The 12901-nt window shown below is 35.4% G+C and overlaps 1 protein-coding gene across 4 annotated transcripts in view; it reads left to right on the forward strand.

The window, feature by feature from the left end:
- Window positions 1-12901, forward strand: part of NLGN1 (neuroligin 1) — a gene marked incomplete at both ends in the record, with an annotated part of 680233 nt that overhangs the window by 111698 nt on the left and 555634 nt on the right. The gene's annotated exons all lie outside the window — the stretch shown is intronic.

Genomic DNA, 12901 nt, shown 5'->3' on the forward strand with positions numbered 1-12901 from the left:
AGTTTGATTCAAGTGGGTTATGAACTCCCATTTTTACCCCATATACAGATTGCTGTATCACATCAGTTACACTTCCATTGATTTACATATTGTATCTTTTTCATACTCATTTTTCATGTTCCGTTGCTGGCTCAATGGAAATATTGGAAGTGGAAATGCAAGTGTTGATAGTTTTAGGGTTACAAACTTTTCACTCACTCATTTTCAAATTCTTTGTTATACTTAAAAAAAAAAGTGGTTTAAGAGGATAGACTTTAGTACCAGATGCCTTGGTGCTCAAATTTAATTTCCAACATTAATAGTTAGTACTCGTTCAGAATGGCTGGAGAAAAATCTGGTACTATGTTGAGGAAAGTGGGGAAATTGGTGGACTATGCAGGAATGAGTGAGCAAGGGAAGATTAGAAGGCTTTTCACTTTGTGTTAGGAGCTTAAGCTGCCAGGGATTCCTCAGAATAATCACATGATTAAATCAAGGCTTTAAGATTTCTCTTCCCTTTGATAGGGCTGGGAGAGCAGAGGGAGGGAGGGGGGCAAAGTTTCTTGTAAGGCAGACCCTCCAGAGGCATTTCTGAAATCCACTCAGGAAGTGGCTGTAGCTCCCCAAACAGGACGTGGCAATTGAAGTTGAGAGAAGTGGATAGACTCTGTTCGGGTAGTTTTATGGTTTGAATGTGTGGTGTCCCCCAAAATCTCACATGTGAGACAATGCAAGAAGGTTTGGAGGAGAAATCATTGGTGTATAGCCTTCACCTAAGCAGTGAATTAATCCCTATGGGATTAATTGAGTGGTAAGGGAGGCAAGTGGGGTGAAGTTGGAGGAAGTGGCTTGTTGGGGGTGTGGCTATGGGGTATATATTTTGTATCTGGAGAGTGGAGTCCTTCTCTCTGCTTCTTGATCATCCTGTGAGCTGCTTTCATCCTTCACACTCTTCTGCCATCATGTCCTGCTTCACCTTGAGCCCAGAGGAATGGAGCCTGCTGTCTATGGATTCAGATCTCTGAAACCTTAAGCCCTCAAATAAACCTTTCCTCCTCCACAGTTGTTCTGGTTGGGTCCTTTCATCACAGTGGCAAAAAAGCTGATTAAAATAGGCAGGATGAAGACGATCTGATGGATCCTCACTTCTCTAAACTAGGGTTCAGGCGGAGGCCTTCATTTACATATTACTTCACACATTTTCACTTGACTTCCTTTGTACAAACCTGGACCTAGTGATTTGTTTGGGTTCAATAACAACTTACAATTCTCATGTTCGATGGCCTATATATAAGCATCTTTCATGCTCAATTCCACAATTATCATGTGGAATTAATAGTTCCACTTGAAATTTATTGTGAAGTCTGTAGCTTCAAAACCAAGAGAATAGTAAGCAAAATAAATATATTACATCTGTTCTCTGTGCTTTGAAAGTAATGAATGTTTTTTGTCGTTTTTGTTTATTTTTTAATTTTTTGTTTGTGTGATTCATCTCAATGAAAAGTTTTAAAGTTTGGGGGTCTTGTTTTGTGCTATTACAGAATAAAGGTTGCAAAAGGGGACTACATGAGCTATTTCTGTACATCAGGGGAGGTTTTGTGTTCCTTTTATTTTAAGAAAACTTGACTCTAGTTTTCTGCTCATTTTCTGCCCATTGGACAGTGTGTTGAAGTTCTTATCATGCTTCCTGATATTACTTTATGAGAAGAAAAATTAAATTACTTAAATAGCACCCTTTGACTTCGGATAGAAAGTTTTTTAGTCAGGAATATATGACTATTCCACACACAGTTTTGGTTGATAATTTAAGTCAAATCCTTGTCCTGTTTTTTTTTTTTTTTTTTTTTTTTTTTTTTTTTTTTTTTTTTTATCATGACACTAAGAAAACAGAATTTCAGCCTTTTTAAAAAATTTATTTCTTTATTTAGGTTTTGAATAATGTACTTGAGCTCTTGCAAAACAGAAGGCATTTAAATAATAGAGGGTTGTATAATAAATTATTCAGAATATTTTTAAAATGCATAATAAATAAACATGTTTACAATGGCCAGAAATATACAGAAAACAATTCCACGATTAAGATAAAAATCTTGGAGTGATTTCACAAAACAAAATTGATCAAGTCTACCACTTTATTGATTTCCTATCATAACTGTCTGTATGTAAGAGATAATAGACACAGGGAATTTGCACTTTTACAGAAGGTATTTAAAAAAATTAATCACTATAAATATTTCTAGTCTCTGCATTTAACTAAAGTCTTTTATTTCCTGGAAAGATGTCACAGATTTTGTGTATATATTCATTTTTACTTGAATATATGAATGATTATTAATATTATGAACCTATGTATAAAATAAAGACATCACATCTACACCTCAATTTGACACACCTCATATATATGATCATTCATGTGAGGCTTACATATGAACATCATGTACCTATAATCTGTAAGAATGTGACTCATTTAAACTCCAGTCTGTCTTTTACAGCAGCTTAAGTGCTGCTAATATACAGGAAGCAAGAGGCAGCAGGGTCTTCCCGTCAAGAAGACCTTCGATTGCACCCTGTTGGAGCTCATCAGAGCCCATTCAGGTTTATCCCAAGGGGTCAGTTGATGCACTGCCTGATACTCCTTCTTCCTGGGACTGAACGCACAGCTTCAGCAAGACACCCAACTCCTGCTGGCTTGAGAAAAGTGTTATTTTAATGATGATTATAATGAGCTTTAGTGTTGCTGGGAGCCAAATGTATCCTTAAGTCCAAGAGCGAACGCTGCAATCAGGCTGAAGTGTAATGTGGCTTAGATTATTATTTGATAAGTTGCCCTTTTAATTAGGATTTTCCCCTTTCTATACTCATTTATTACCTACTGTTCCAAGGTGAATAATTGTCATGTATCTTTATGAAGATGTCATAGCAACCAGAATACATTGAGGGCTCTGGGGGTGGGGGTGGGGGGCAGGTGCTGCCTCAGATGGATTATCCTGACACATTAATCGATGAAACTGCAGCTTTGATTCTAGCACTGAATTCATTCCTAGTATTTGATTTCCTTTCCAGCAACCATGACAAGTTACTTTTTAAAAGTGATTCTTGTTTTAGCAGATGGCTTTTAACTATTTCTAAGTCCTTCCTTGCACTGCATTGTCATAAGTTGATTAAGAAAACATCTAGCAAAGGAAACTTCTACCAGACAATGGGGTATGAAGATCCCAGGGCAATTCTTAGTCACTGGACTTTGATAGCGAACTTTGGTCTTTAATTGAATTTGATGTGATTTGTTCTAAAATCATGTTCATCTTCTGCCAGACTTTAACATGATTGAATTTTTATGAAAAAGTATAAAGTTAAATAATTTTAATTTTGTAAAGCTGTTTAAATCTCTTTAAGAGAAACACATGATTTGGTGGTTATTTGCTTCCATTTCTACAAAAGAAGCATACATATTAAGCCAGTAAATATTAGGAGTGCATGAGAGGTAGAAAATTGGTTTTGATAAAAGACTTTTAAATTATTTAGGCTAAGGCACATAGTAAAATATTTGACCTGTGTTTATAGGATCAAAAATGAACAAAAGTTTTACAAAATGATAAGAAATTCAGTATGACCAATAAAATTTAATTTCTATCCTATACTATTTGATTAAAATGGCAGTATGTATAAACATGGCTGTATAACCAATGTGATTCTGCAATCTGTACACGTGGGAAAAATAAAAATTCATACCCCATTTGAATCAAATGTATGATATATGATATGTCAAGATCATTGTAATATTTTGAGCAACTAATAAAAACAAAAAGAAAAGAAATGCTGGTCACCAATTAGTAAACTGGCTTCATAACCTATGAATTGGTCTCAGTTTGTAAAATAATGCTTCAACCACAATTGTATATGTAGCTTAGAAGGGAAATAGAAACAGAATAAACTTCCAAAAGTTACTTTCAGTTATGAAAACTTTGAATAGAAAATGCAACAGTTTATGTTCCTCAAGTGTCATAGGACAGAACTAAGAAAAGGGTACCTTGATCAGACGATGGATGCGTGGTTTACCTATAGATTTCCATTGAGTGTATGACTCTGTGTGATGCAATTTTTTCCTAAAATAAGTCCTAACAAAAGAATTTAAGATACATTTTAAAATAATCACCAAAAATGTTTTAAAAAATGCCTGAGACTTTACTGTTGTTATATAATTACATATTGGTCTGATGATTGCTGAACTAAAAGTGAAAAATTTTCCTTGAGCCACTAAGTGCAATTTCTTCTACTGGTGAACCAGAGTTGAAGGTAACTTATGCAAAGAGGTCTGTTTTACATACTGTCATTTTTGTGGTCTCCAAGATAGAAGAGGCTGGTGTGGAGACTTCATGAGGATAGAGACAATTCGTGTCTTTCAGCCCTATTGAATATGTTTTTTAACCTCAGAGCAAAGCGTTATTTCAGGCAGTTTCTTGGTACTCATTAGTATTTTGTTGATTCTATGAATATAAATGAATAGAAAGATGAACAAGTTAGTTTTAGTAAGATTTCCTCTAAGTAGCTAAGAAATAACAAAATTTTCTTGTATCTCTGGTTTTCTTTCTTCTAGTTTTTACTAGACTTAATCACCTTAGTTGACACATATACATAGTCTAGTTTCCTGATTGCCATTGGCTTTCTTGAGTGTGGTAAACATAAATCTTTATTTTTAAATAAACTCTCTCGAATGATACCGATGCATGCTAAAGTTGAAGACCCAATTTTTAAGTTTTAAATTTTTTTAATGTTTTAAAGTTTTACATTTTTATGTCTGTAATAACTTGTTTGAAAATAAGAAGTTTCATTTTCATCTTTATTAAGGTGATCCCAAGGTCATTTATTTTTCCTCCTGCATTACAAGTGGGCATTGGTACCATGTCACTTGAAAACAAAGTTTTATTGCCTGTTCTGAACTCCTGACCTTCCTCTTCACATTGACCTCAGAAAACTGACCTGTCTCCTCAGTTCCTGAAACATCATTTAGTTACACAAATTAATTCATGTTAAGGAATGAATAAATCACATTAACGGCTTATAGTGTAACTGCTTCTGGGCCAATTTACATCTCAACCAGAGCCTTGTGGTAGATGTCCTCATATTGGATGATGAATTTATCAGCACTGTTTAAAAGATATGGGAAAGTTCATAGTTGACATCTCCTCAGTTTCCCACAAGTAACCTCATATGATTACTGTTTGAACTTCCTTTAGAAAATACTGAGACTATGCTAGGGTCATAAATTAATGAGGAATCCTGAAGGCGTTGAAATGTTTGTGTGTGTGTGTATGTGTATGTGTGTACATATATATATGTATATGTATGTATGTATATATATATATATATATATATATATATATATATGATATATTTATCTTTCTATGATTAAGGAGAGGGTTTCTTCAGTCTATGATTGTAGATTTTCTGATGCTTTTAATGAGTGCCAATTTCTGAATCAGTCCAAACCTAACTCAGAAATTCCTGAATGTAGTAACCAGAAACCTTTATTTTTAAATGAACTCTCAAATGATATTCATAAGTGCTGAAGCTGAAACCCCCATTTTAAATAAATTTTCATGTTAAAAAGTGTTTATAATAACTCATTTACAAATGGTTTGTTTTCTCTTTAAGTCACCTAAAGGTTACCTGTTTTTCTTCCTGTATTAAAAATGGATGTTAGAACAAAGTTTAATAAATAGAAACTTAGAATTCTAGAGTACTTATCAAGGCTTTTCAATAGTTTTCCTACATACTAAACAGAGCAGGCTTTTAGTAAATCACAGATTATTTGCTTAGAAAAGACAAAATAAATTAAATGAGAGAGTAGGAGTGGATGATGTTTTAATTTTACTTAAGGTCTAAAAAGAAATCTTTCATTACACCATACATTATTAGAAAGGTAATTCCACTAAGGAAAACATAATAATGCTAAGTGTTTTATTTGTATTTATAGGCAAATATATTTTAGACCTTTATATTTTCCATTTGAATCTCTCTTCTAGCAAGGGTAATTGAGAGTTGAATGTACCAATAAATAAAATGATAATATTGAATGCCTGTAGCAGGCATCTTGGTAAATCTGAAGATACTGTAGACTTGATAACTGTTCTCTGGTAGTTTTTGACAATTCTGAGAATGTATCTTTTAAAATTAATTTTAAATACTAAGTATTGTGATGAGAAGTGAAAGGTATGCAGAGATGGACCAGGGATCCCACTCCAGCCTTGGGGTGCCTGGAGAAATTATTTTATTCACAGTCATGAAGAATGAATGACAAATAGCCCACCAGGCAGGCAAAGCACAGGTAGAGCATTTTCAGCAGAGGCAGCAGCATGAGTGAAGGTTTTATCCCTTCATTCTTTAAATACTGTTCTTTGGATGCTCAAATGAAGCAGGATTCTAGCCTTGTTTTTTTTGGAGTACAGGGGATTGAACTCAGGGCCACTGAACCACTAAGCCACATCCCCAACTCCAGTTTGTATTATATTTAGAGATAGGGTCTCACTGAGTTGCTTAGCACCTCACTTTTTTTCTGAGGCTGGCTTTGAACTTGCGATCCTCCTGCCTCAGCCTCCGGAGCCCCTGGGATTATAAGTATGCGCCACCATGCCTGGCAAAGATCCTAGTCTTCCTTATTTTCCTTGTGAGTTGGGCATGGTGGTGCCTGCCTGAAATCCCAGTGGCTCCAGAGACTGAAGCAGGAGGATCGCAAATTCAAAACCAATCTCAGCAACTTCCTAAGCAACTTAGGGAGACCCACCTTCAAAACAAAATAAAGAAAGAAATAAAAATAGGCTGGGGATATGGCTCCGTAGTTAAGTGACCCTGGGTTCAATCTGTGGTACAAAAAAAAAAAAAAGAATTAATTTTCTTTTGAAAGAAGCTCTAACACTCAACAATGAAATTATTAACATTTTTACAAGTTATTTAGGGAAAACGTACTTTAAACATGAGCGTTTTGCATCATGGTTCCAAGTCACCAGGTAAAAAATGAGCTTAGTGTTCACTGCCCTAACCCATGTAGCTTTGTGTCAAATCAAAAGTTCAGCACAGATTTAGTATCATTTGTTGACTTCTTTTATCCAAAAGGATAGGTAGGCCAGCCTGAGTGTTTTTTCTGATGCCTTGGAAAAAGCTCTCTTTAACACATTTTTAAAGAAAAATGTGTTTGAAATTTTATAACAATGAAAGCATTCATTAAAATTCAAATTGTGCCAATTAAAAAAATTAATGGCATTACAAAGGTAACTTTATTGTTTTAATTGCATATGATCCCTTCTTTACATTTTACTTTCAAATTTCTGTTTGGGTCACCAGTCTCTGCAGTTCAACATGTAATAATTTATAACAATCATAACATTAGTAATGATAATAATAACAATAATGTGTTCAAAGTGTTCACTCTGTACCAGGAACTGCTCTTACTATATTTATAAATTGTCTTTTTGCATTTTATAATAAGCAATGAATTTTTCAAAGGCAAAATATACTATAGAAATTTTAGGTAATTATTTGTGGAGATTATTACAGAAAGCTGGAACATACCAGGAAATTTTAAAGCAGGAAAATGTTTTCTAATGCTAAGAAAATTATAAGGTTTTTTGTTGTTGTTTTTAAGCATCTTTGCAGTATATTACATGAACTAAAACATGGATTCCTCTTTGCCATTCACAGTCATTTAATCATTTAATAAACTGAGAAAGTGACCACCATTTTGCTAGGATAAAATACCAAAATACCAAGCAGGTATACTTTAGTGCTGAGTAGGAAACTTGTGTGATATGATGGGCATTGTGATATCTGCTGGGTAAAAGAGGGACCCCAAAGGAGACAAGGTACCTATTTAATAGAATTTTAGTGTCTTTGTCTATTTCAAGAGTCTTCTACCAAACTGTAAATGCCCTAGAATGGAGAAATATCCTCAACAATGACACCTCTGAGGAGTTAGTTAAATAACAGAATTGATTGTAAAAGAGCTCCAAAGTTGATATCTGCACAGCAGGTTGATAGCCTTTTCTGTCTTAGAAACAAGTTCTTCAATAGGCTTGTGAAAGCCATTAACCTTCACAGCTTTTCTTTCTTTATTTTCTTAGTGACCTCAAATCTGCACTGGTACCTAGGAGACAATACCAAAGAAAGGTTCCTTGTGCAGGCACTGCAGTAACAGATCCAGGGCCTGTCACATATATGACCTAGTGACCCTGACCAAATAGCTTCCTAACTCTTCACTTTTGTTTTTCACTGGTGTAATTAAAATAATTATATCATTACCAATGATAATATTAACAGCTATCATAAAATTGTGAAGATACATTCTTTTTTCTTTCTTTTTTTTTTTTTTTGCAATTCTGGGATTTGAATCCAAGAGCTAGTGCATGGTAGGCAAATGCTCTACCACTGAGCTACATCTCAATTGTTTAAAAAAAATATTACTTATTTTAGTTTTGAGATATGGTCTTGCTAAATTGCCCAGGCTGGCCTAGAATACGTGTTCCTCTTGTCTTAGCTTCCTGCATGGTTGAGAGTACAGACCAGTGCTAGCCACCTATAATTTCAATGAAAGAAAGACAGACAATAAATAGAAGAATAGGGAAATATAAAGCACACAGAAAAATTAATTTGAAAAGGGAAAGAATATTTTATATAGCATGTGAGGGATGGCCTCCTTGATGATATGCTGTTTGAATAGTGATCTGAATGAGGTGAGGAGGTCATGAAGTTAGAATGGGAGGTAAGTGGGAACATCTCAGGTAGATGGAACAGCAGAGTCAAAAGCAAGTTTGTGATATTTTTAACAAACTGCAAGGAGGGCCTTGTGTCTAGAGCTGTGAGAGTGAAGAGGAGAATTTTCAGAGATAAATGAAAAAGTAAATCAGGAAAGTAAGAGCATATACAGACCTTGTAGAACCTTGTCTGGGCTGCCTTTCGCTATGTACTGTCAAATTGAGAACACTTCAGATTGTTAGCTTCACTCTTATTCCATGTATAATTAAGAAAATGTTGCCATGTAAATGATGGTAACTGATGGCACAATTCCATTTTTTTTGACAAGTCCAGGGATTAGAACCCAGGGTCTGGTGCTTGCTAGGTAAAGGGTCTACCACTGACCTATGTCCCTAGTCCAGTTCAGTACATTTTAATCACACAGAATTTTGTATTTACTTAAATAACTCATTTTGTTTTACTTGGACAAAAGTTCTTTAACATGCCCTGCGAGCCTACATCTGTTTCTTTTGACATACACAGTAAGTTCTCATTTCAGTGTTGAATCATAGTGTAAACTTGAAGACCTTAAATACACGATGTGTCATCCCAGCTGGTTATGATGGTACACACCTGTAATCCCAGCTCCTTGGAAGCCTGAGACAGGAGGATCACAAGTTCAAGGCCAGTCTGGACAACTTCAGGAGACCCTGTTTCAAAATAAAATTTTAAAAAGTGTTGGGGTATAGCTCAGTGGTAGAGAATTAGCATAGCATGTACGAGACCCTTAGTCAGTCCCTACAGTACTAAACAAAAACCCAACAGTGCCTATGCTGCAAATGTACTGATGACACCATAAGCAGCTATGACCAAGTTTGTCACATACAATGACTACCAACTGACAATGGCCATCTGTCCAACAGTGAATATAAAATAGTATCTTCTATTCATGGTTGGACAGATGGCCATTCAAACACACACACACACACACACACACACACACACACAAATTATATATGGGGTATGGATGAATTAGTCAGAAAGTCAGAAGAGGGTCTTGGGAAAAGGTATGATGATTTATTTAAGGAATTGCTCTTGTTGCCATGAAAAGAAATGAGCAAAGGTAGAGAGAGCTGGCCATATTTATCTTAATGATGATTTAGATTTATGGTTGTACTTTGGTTCAGAAATGGTAGGTTAATGGTGGTATGTCATGGTCAGTTTCTAATCAATTTTGAAGAGAGAATTGGTAGGGTTTCTTTTTTCTATTAGTTCTGATATTTAATGTGGAGTATTAGAGAATGACTTCTAGGTTTAGGCCTTGAGATGAGGAAGACTGTAGAGGAATAGATTGGAATCCACTGAGGTCAGGAGACTACATTTGGACATGGTACCTTTGAATTACCTGTTACACAGTAAAATGGAGAAGTGGGTTGGGCAGTTCGAAAATGAGTCTGAAGTTCACAAAAGATGTAGTCTGAAGATACAAAGTTGATTTAAAATGACTGCATTATAGTATTGATATTTAATACTATGACAGAGGATGGCATCACCTACAGAAGTGCTTTGCAGTCACACCTAAAGTTACATTTTATTTCACCATATCACAAACAAACACTGGGAAAAATGTATTGGCTCATGTAACTTCATCTTATATGTGCGATACATTTTGTTTTTCTTGTCTCATCAATCTCTCCTTATTCAAAAACCAGTGTGACTACATATTCCTCAGATTGAAAAACACAAAGCTAGAGTGGACCGGGAACAGAGGAGAACTGTGTCCCAAGGACTATGTTGTTTGATGTCCTATGTGCAAAGACCTTCGACCATGCCTAGCATAGACGAAGGACTCAAAAAATGATAGTTTTTGTTATTGAAAGATTCCCTCTCTCCAAATATTCCTTGATTTATTTTTATCACTCTTACCTTTAGAAGGCTCAGATTATAGCTTTCAGAAAAAAGATATAGGTGCTAAATTAATTTTTGATATTTTATCACCATAAACTCAGTAACTTAAAACATGCATTTATTATGTCAGCTTCTCTGGATCAAAGAACCTGGTACAGTTTAAACTGTTAACTGAGTTTTCTCCTTAGCGATCCCACTGGGCAACAATTCAGGTGTTGGCTGGGGTTGTTCTCTTACCAGAGTCCTGAGTGGGGAAAGATCTACTTTAAAGGCCCCAAGGTGTTGGCTGCATTCCTTCTTATAGGTGTAGGGCTGAGGTCCCACTTGCTTGGTGGCTGTTGTTTGGGACACTAGGCAGAGACCTCTCCATAGACAGCTTGTAGCATGGCCACTTCTTCAAAGGCAGCAGAAGAATCTTTCAAGTTCCAGTTTGCTCAGATGGAGTTGTATTATAATATGATGTAATCAAGGGATGGTAACCCCCCCCCACCTTTGCCATTTAACATAACTTTATCAAGGGAGTAAAATCATTTTTTGTCAGACTCTGTTGGTTAGAAGCTACACATTTGTTATATCCATGCTGAAAGGAAAAGGATTATATTTTTAAAAAGTTCTGATTTATTGGAGGTAACTTTCCGTGTATCCTCCTGTTTATCTTCTTCTTATCCTGGCATTATTCCACAGCCTGGGGTTTGTGGAAAAAGAGACAATTTTTTGTTCTACTTCTTTACTGTCAAACAGGAGAGTGTAGGCTGAAAGTGAGATTCTAGCACCATTTTTAAATGCTTTCAGTTTCATTAGGGAAACATGACAAAGTAATCAGAACCTCAGTTTTCCCATCTTCAAAATGGTGATGACAGTATATTTCCAGCACTTTTTTTTTTGTCCTGGGGCTTTCATGAACATGATATCAAATCACCTACTGAAAATTGAGCCAGGTGCATTGGTGCATGCCTGTAATCCCAGTGGCTGGGGAGGCTGAGAAAGGTGGATCATGAGTTCAAAGCCAGCTTCAGCAACTTAGTGAGGCTCTAAACAACTCAGAAATACCTGTCTCTAAATAAAATACAAAAAGAAAAGAAAAGAAAAAGAAAAAAATTGAATTATGTGCTATAAAATGATAAAATGGCATAAAACTATGAGATGGAAATCTCTATTATGATGATTATTCTCTGGTCTTCTGAGTCTGCATTGGCTGTCTGGGAGAAAGCAGCAGTGTTATGAATGGCTTCTGGCCTTCACCTTTTTACCAGCAAGCTCTCAAATACTCATTGAATGAATAAAGGGTATTTAAGCATATTTTTCTCCATTTGGTTTATAACTAGTTTTGTTCATCTTGGGAGCCATAGATAGTTTTACCTTCCTTTATGAAGTATGTTTGATTTTTAAAACAAATCACAAGTGTTGTACAGTTTGTACTAAAGGACTACTTTATTGCTTTTTTTTATTACCTGAAAAATGCAACACAAGTTTAAAATTAATAACAGTCAGTAAGAGGGAATAGGGATAATAAAAGTTATATTCCTTGCTTCAGAAGCAACTCACTTTCTATTTCCTTACTTAAAAAAAATGAAAAACAAAAAATATCTAAAACTTTCTAGTGCTTTTACCAGGGGAGTTCTCTTTACAAAAAAAGATGGGGGTGGGGGCAAAACAGAAAAATTTAAAAACTTTTAACTGAAGACAGCATTCCTCAGCTGAGAACAGAATTGGGGATTTGCTTGATCTGGATGTTTCCTCAACCACTGAAAGCTTCCATATCCCTCTTTGGAGAAAGCAATAGTGAATCATCAGGGGAAAACAGACTGATTAGGAGATAGCAAATCTGGGCACCTCATGTATTTCATGGGACAGTCAATTGGAAAGTGGCAAACTTAATTGACCATCTCCAAAAATCTTTTGTAGTATTCAGAGATGACTTCCCCAGGGGAGAAACATATTTTTCATTGAAGACCAATATCTAGTTTGCAGTTATTAAAAAAGTAGAAAAACATTTATCATACACATCTTCCAATACCACTCTAAAAATAATAGAGGCTTGCCAATATCTTCCATTTTGCCTGTTACCAACCTATCTAGCATTAGTTTTATGTCCTTCCAGTGCCTTCATTGATCTCCTAGAAATGTTAATGACACAGCCTGGGCTAGCTTTTTAATATCTACTAGGTATTTCCAAGTGGATATTTTTCTTTCACTTGAAATTCACTTTGGAAACAGTTGATTCCTAATCTTTCATGCTAGGCCTAGCTCAACCCATTTTATCGTCTTTATTTCCACAAAAGCTTCAACA

The sequence above is a fragment of the Spermophilus citellus genome (assembly GCF_964194105.1).
Source record: "Spermophilus citellus genome assembly, chromosome: 7".
Taxonomy (NCBI): Eukaryota; Metazoa; Chordata; class Mammalia; order Rodentia; family Sciuridae; genus Spermophilus; species Spermophilus citellus.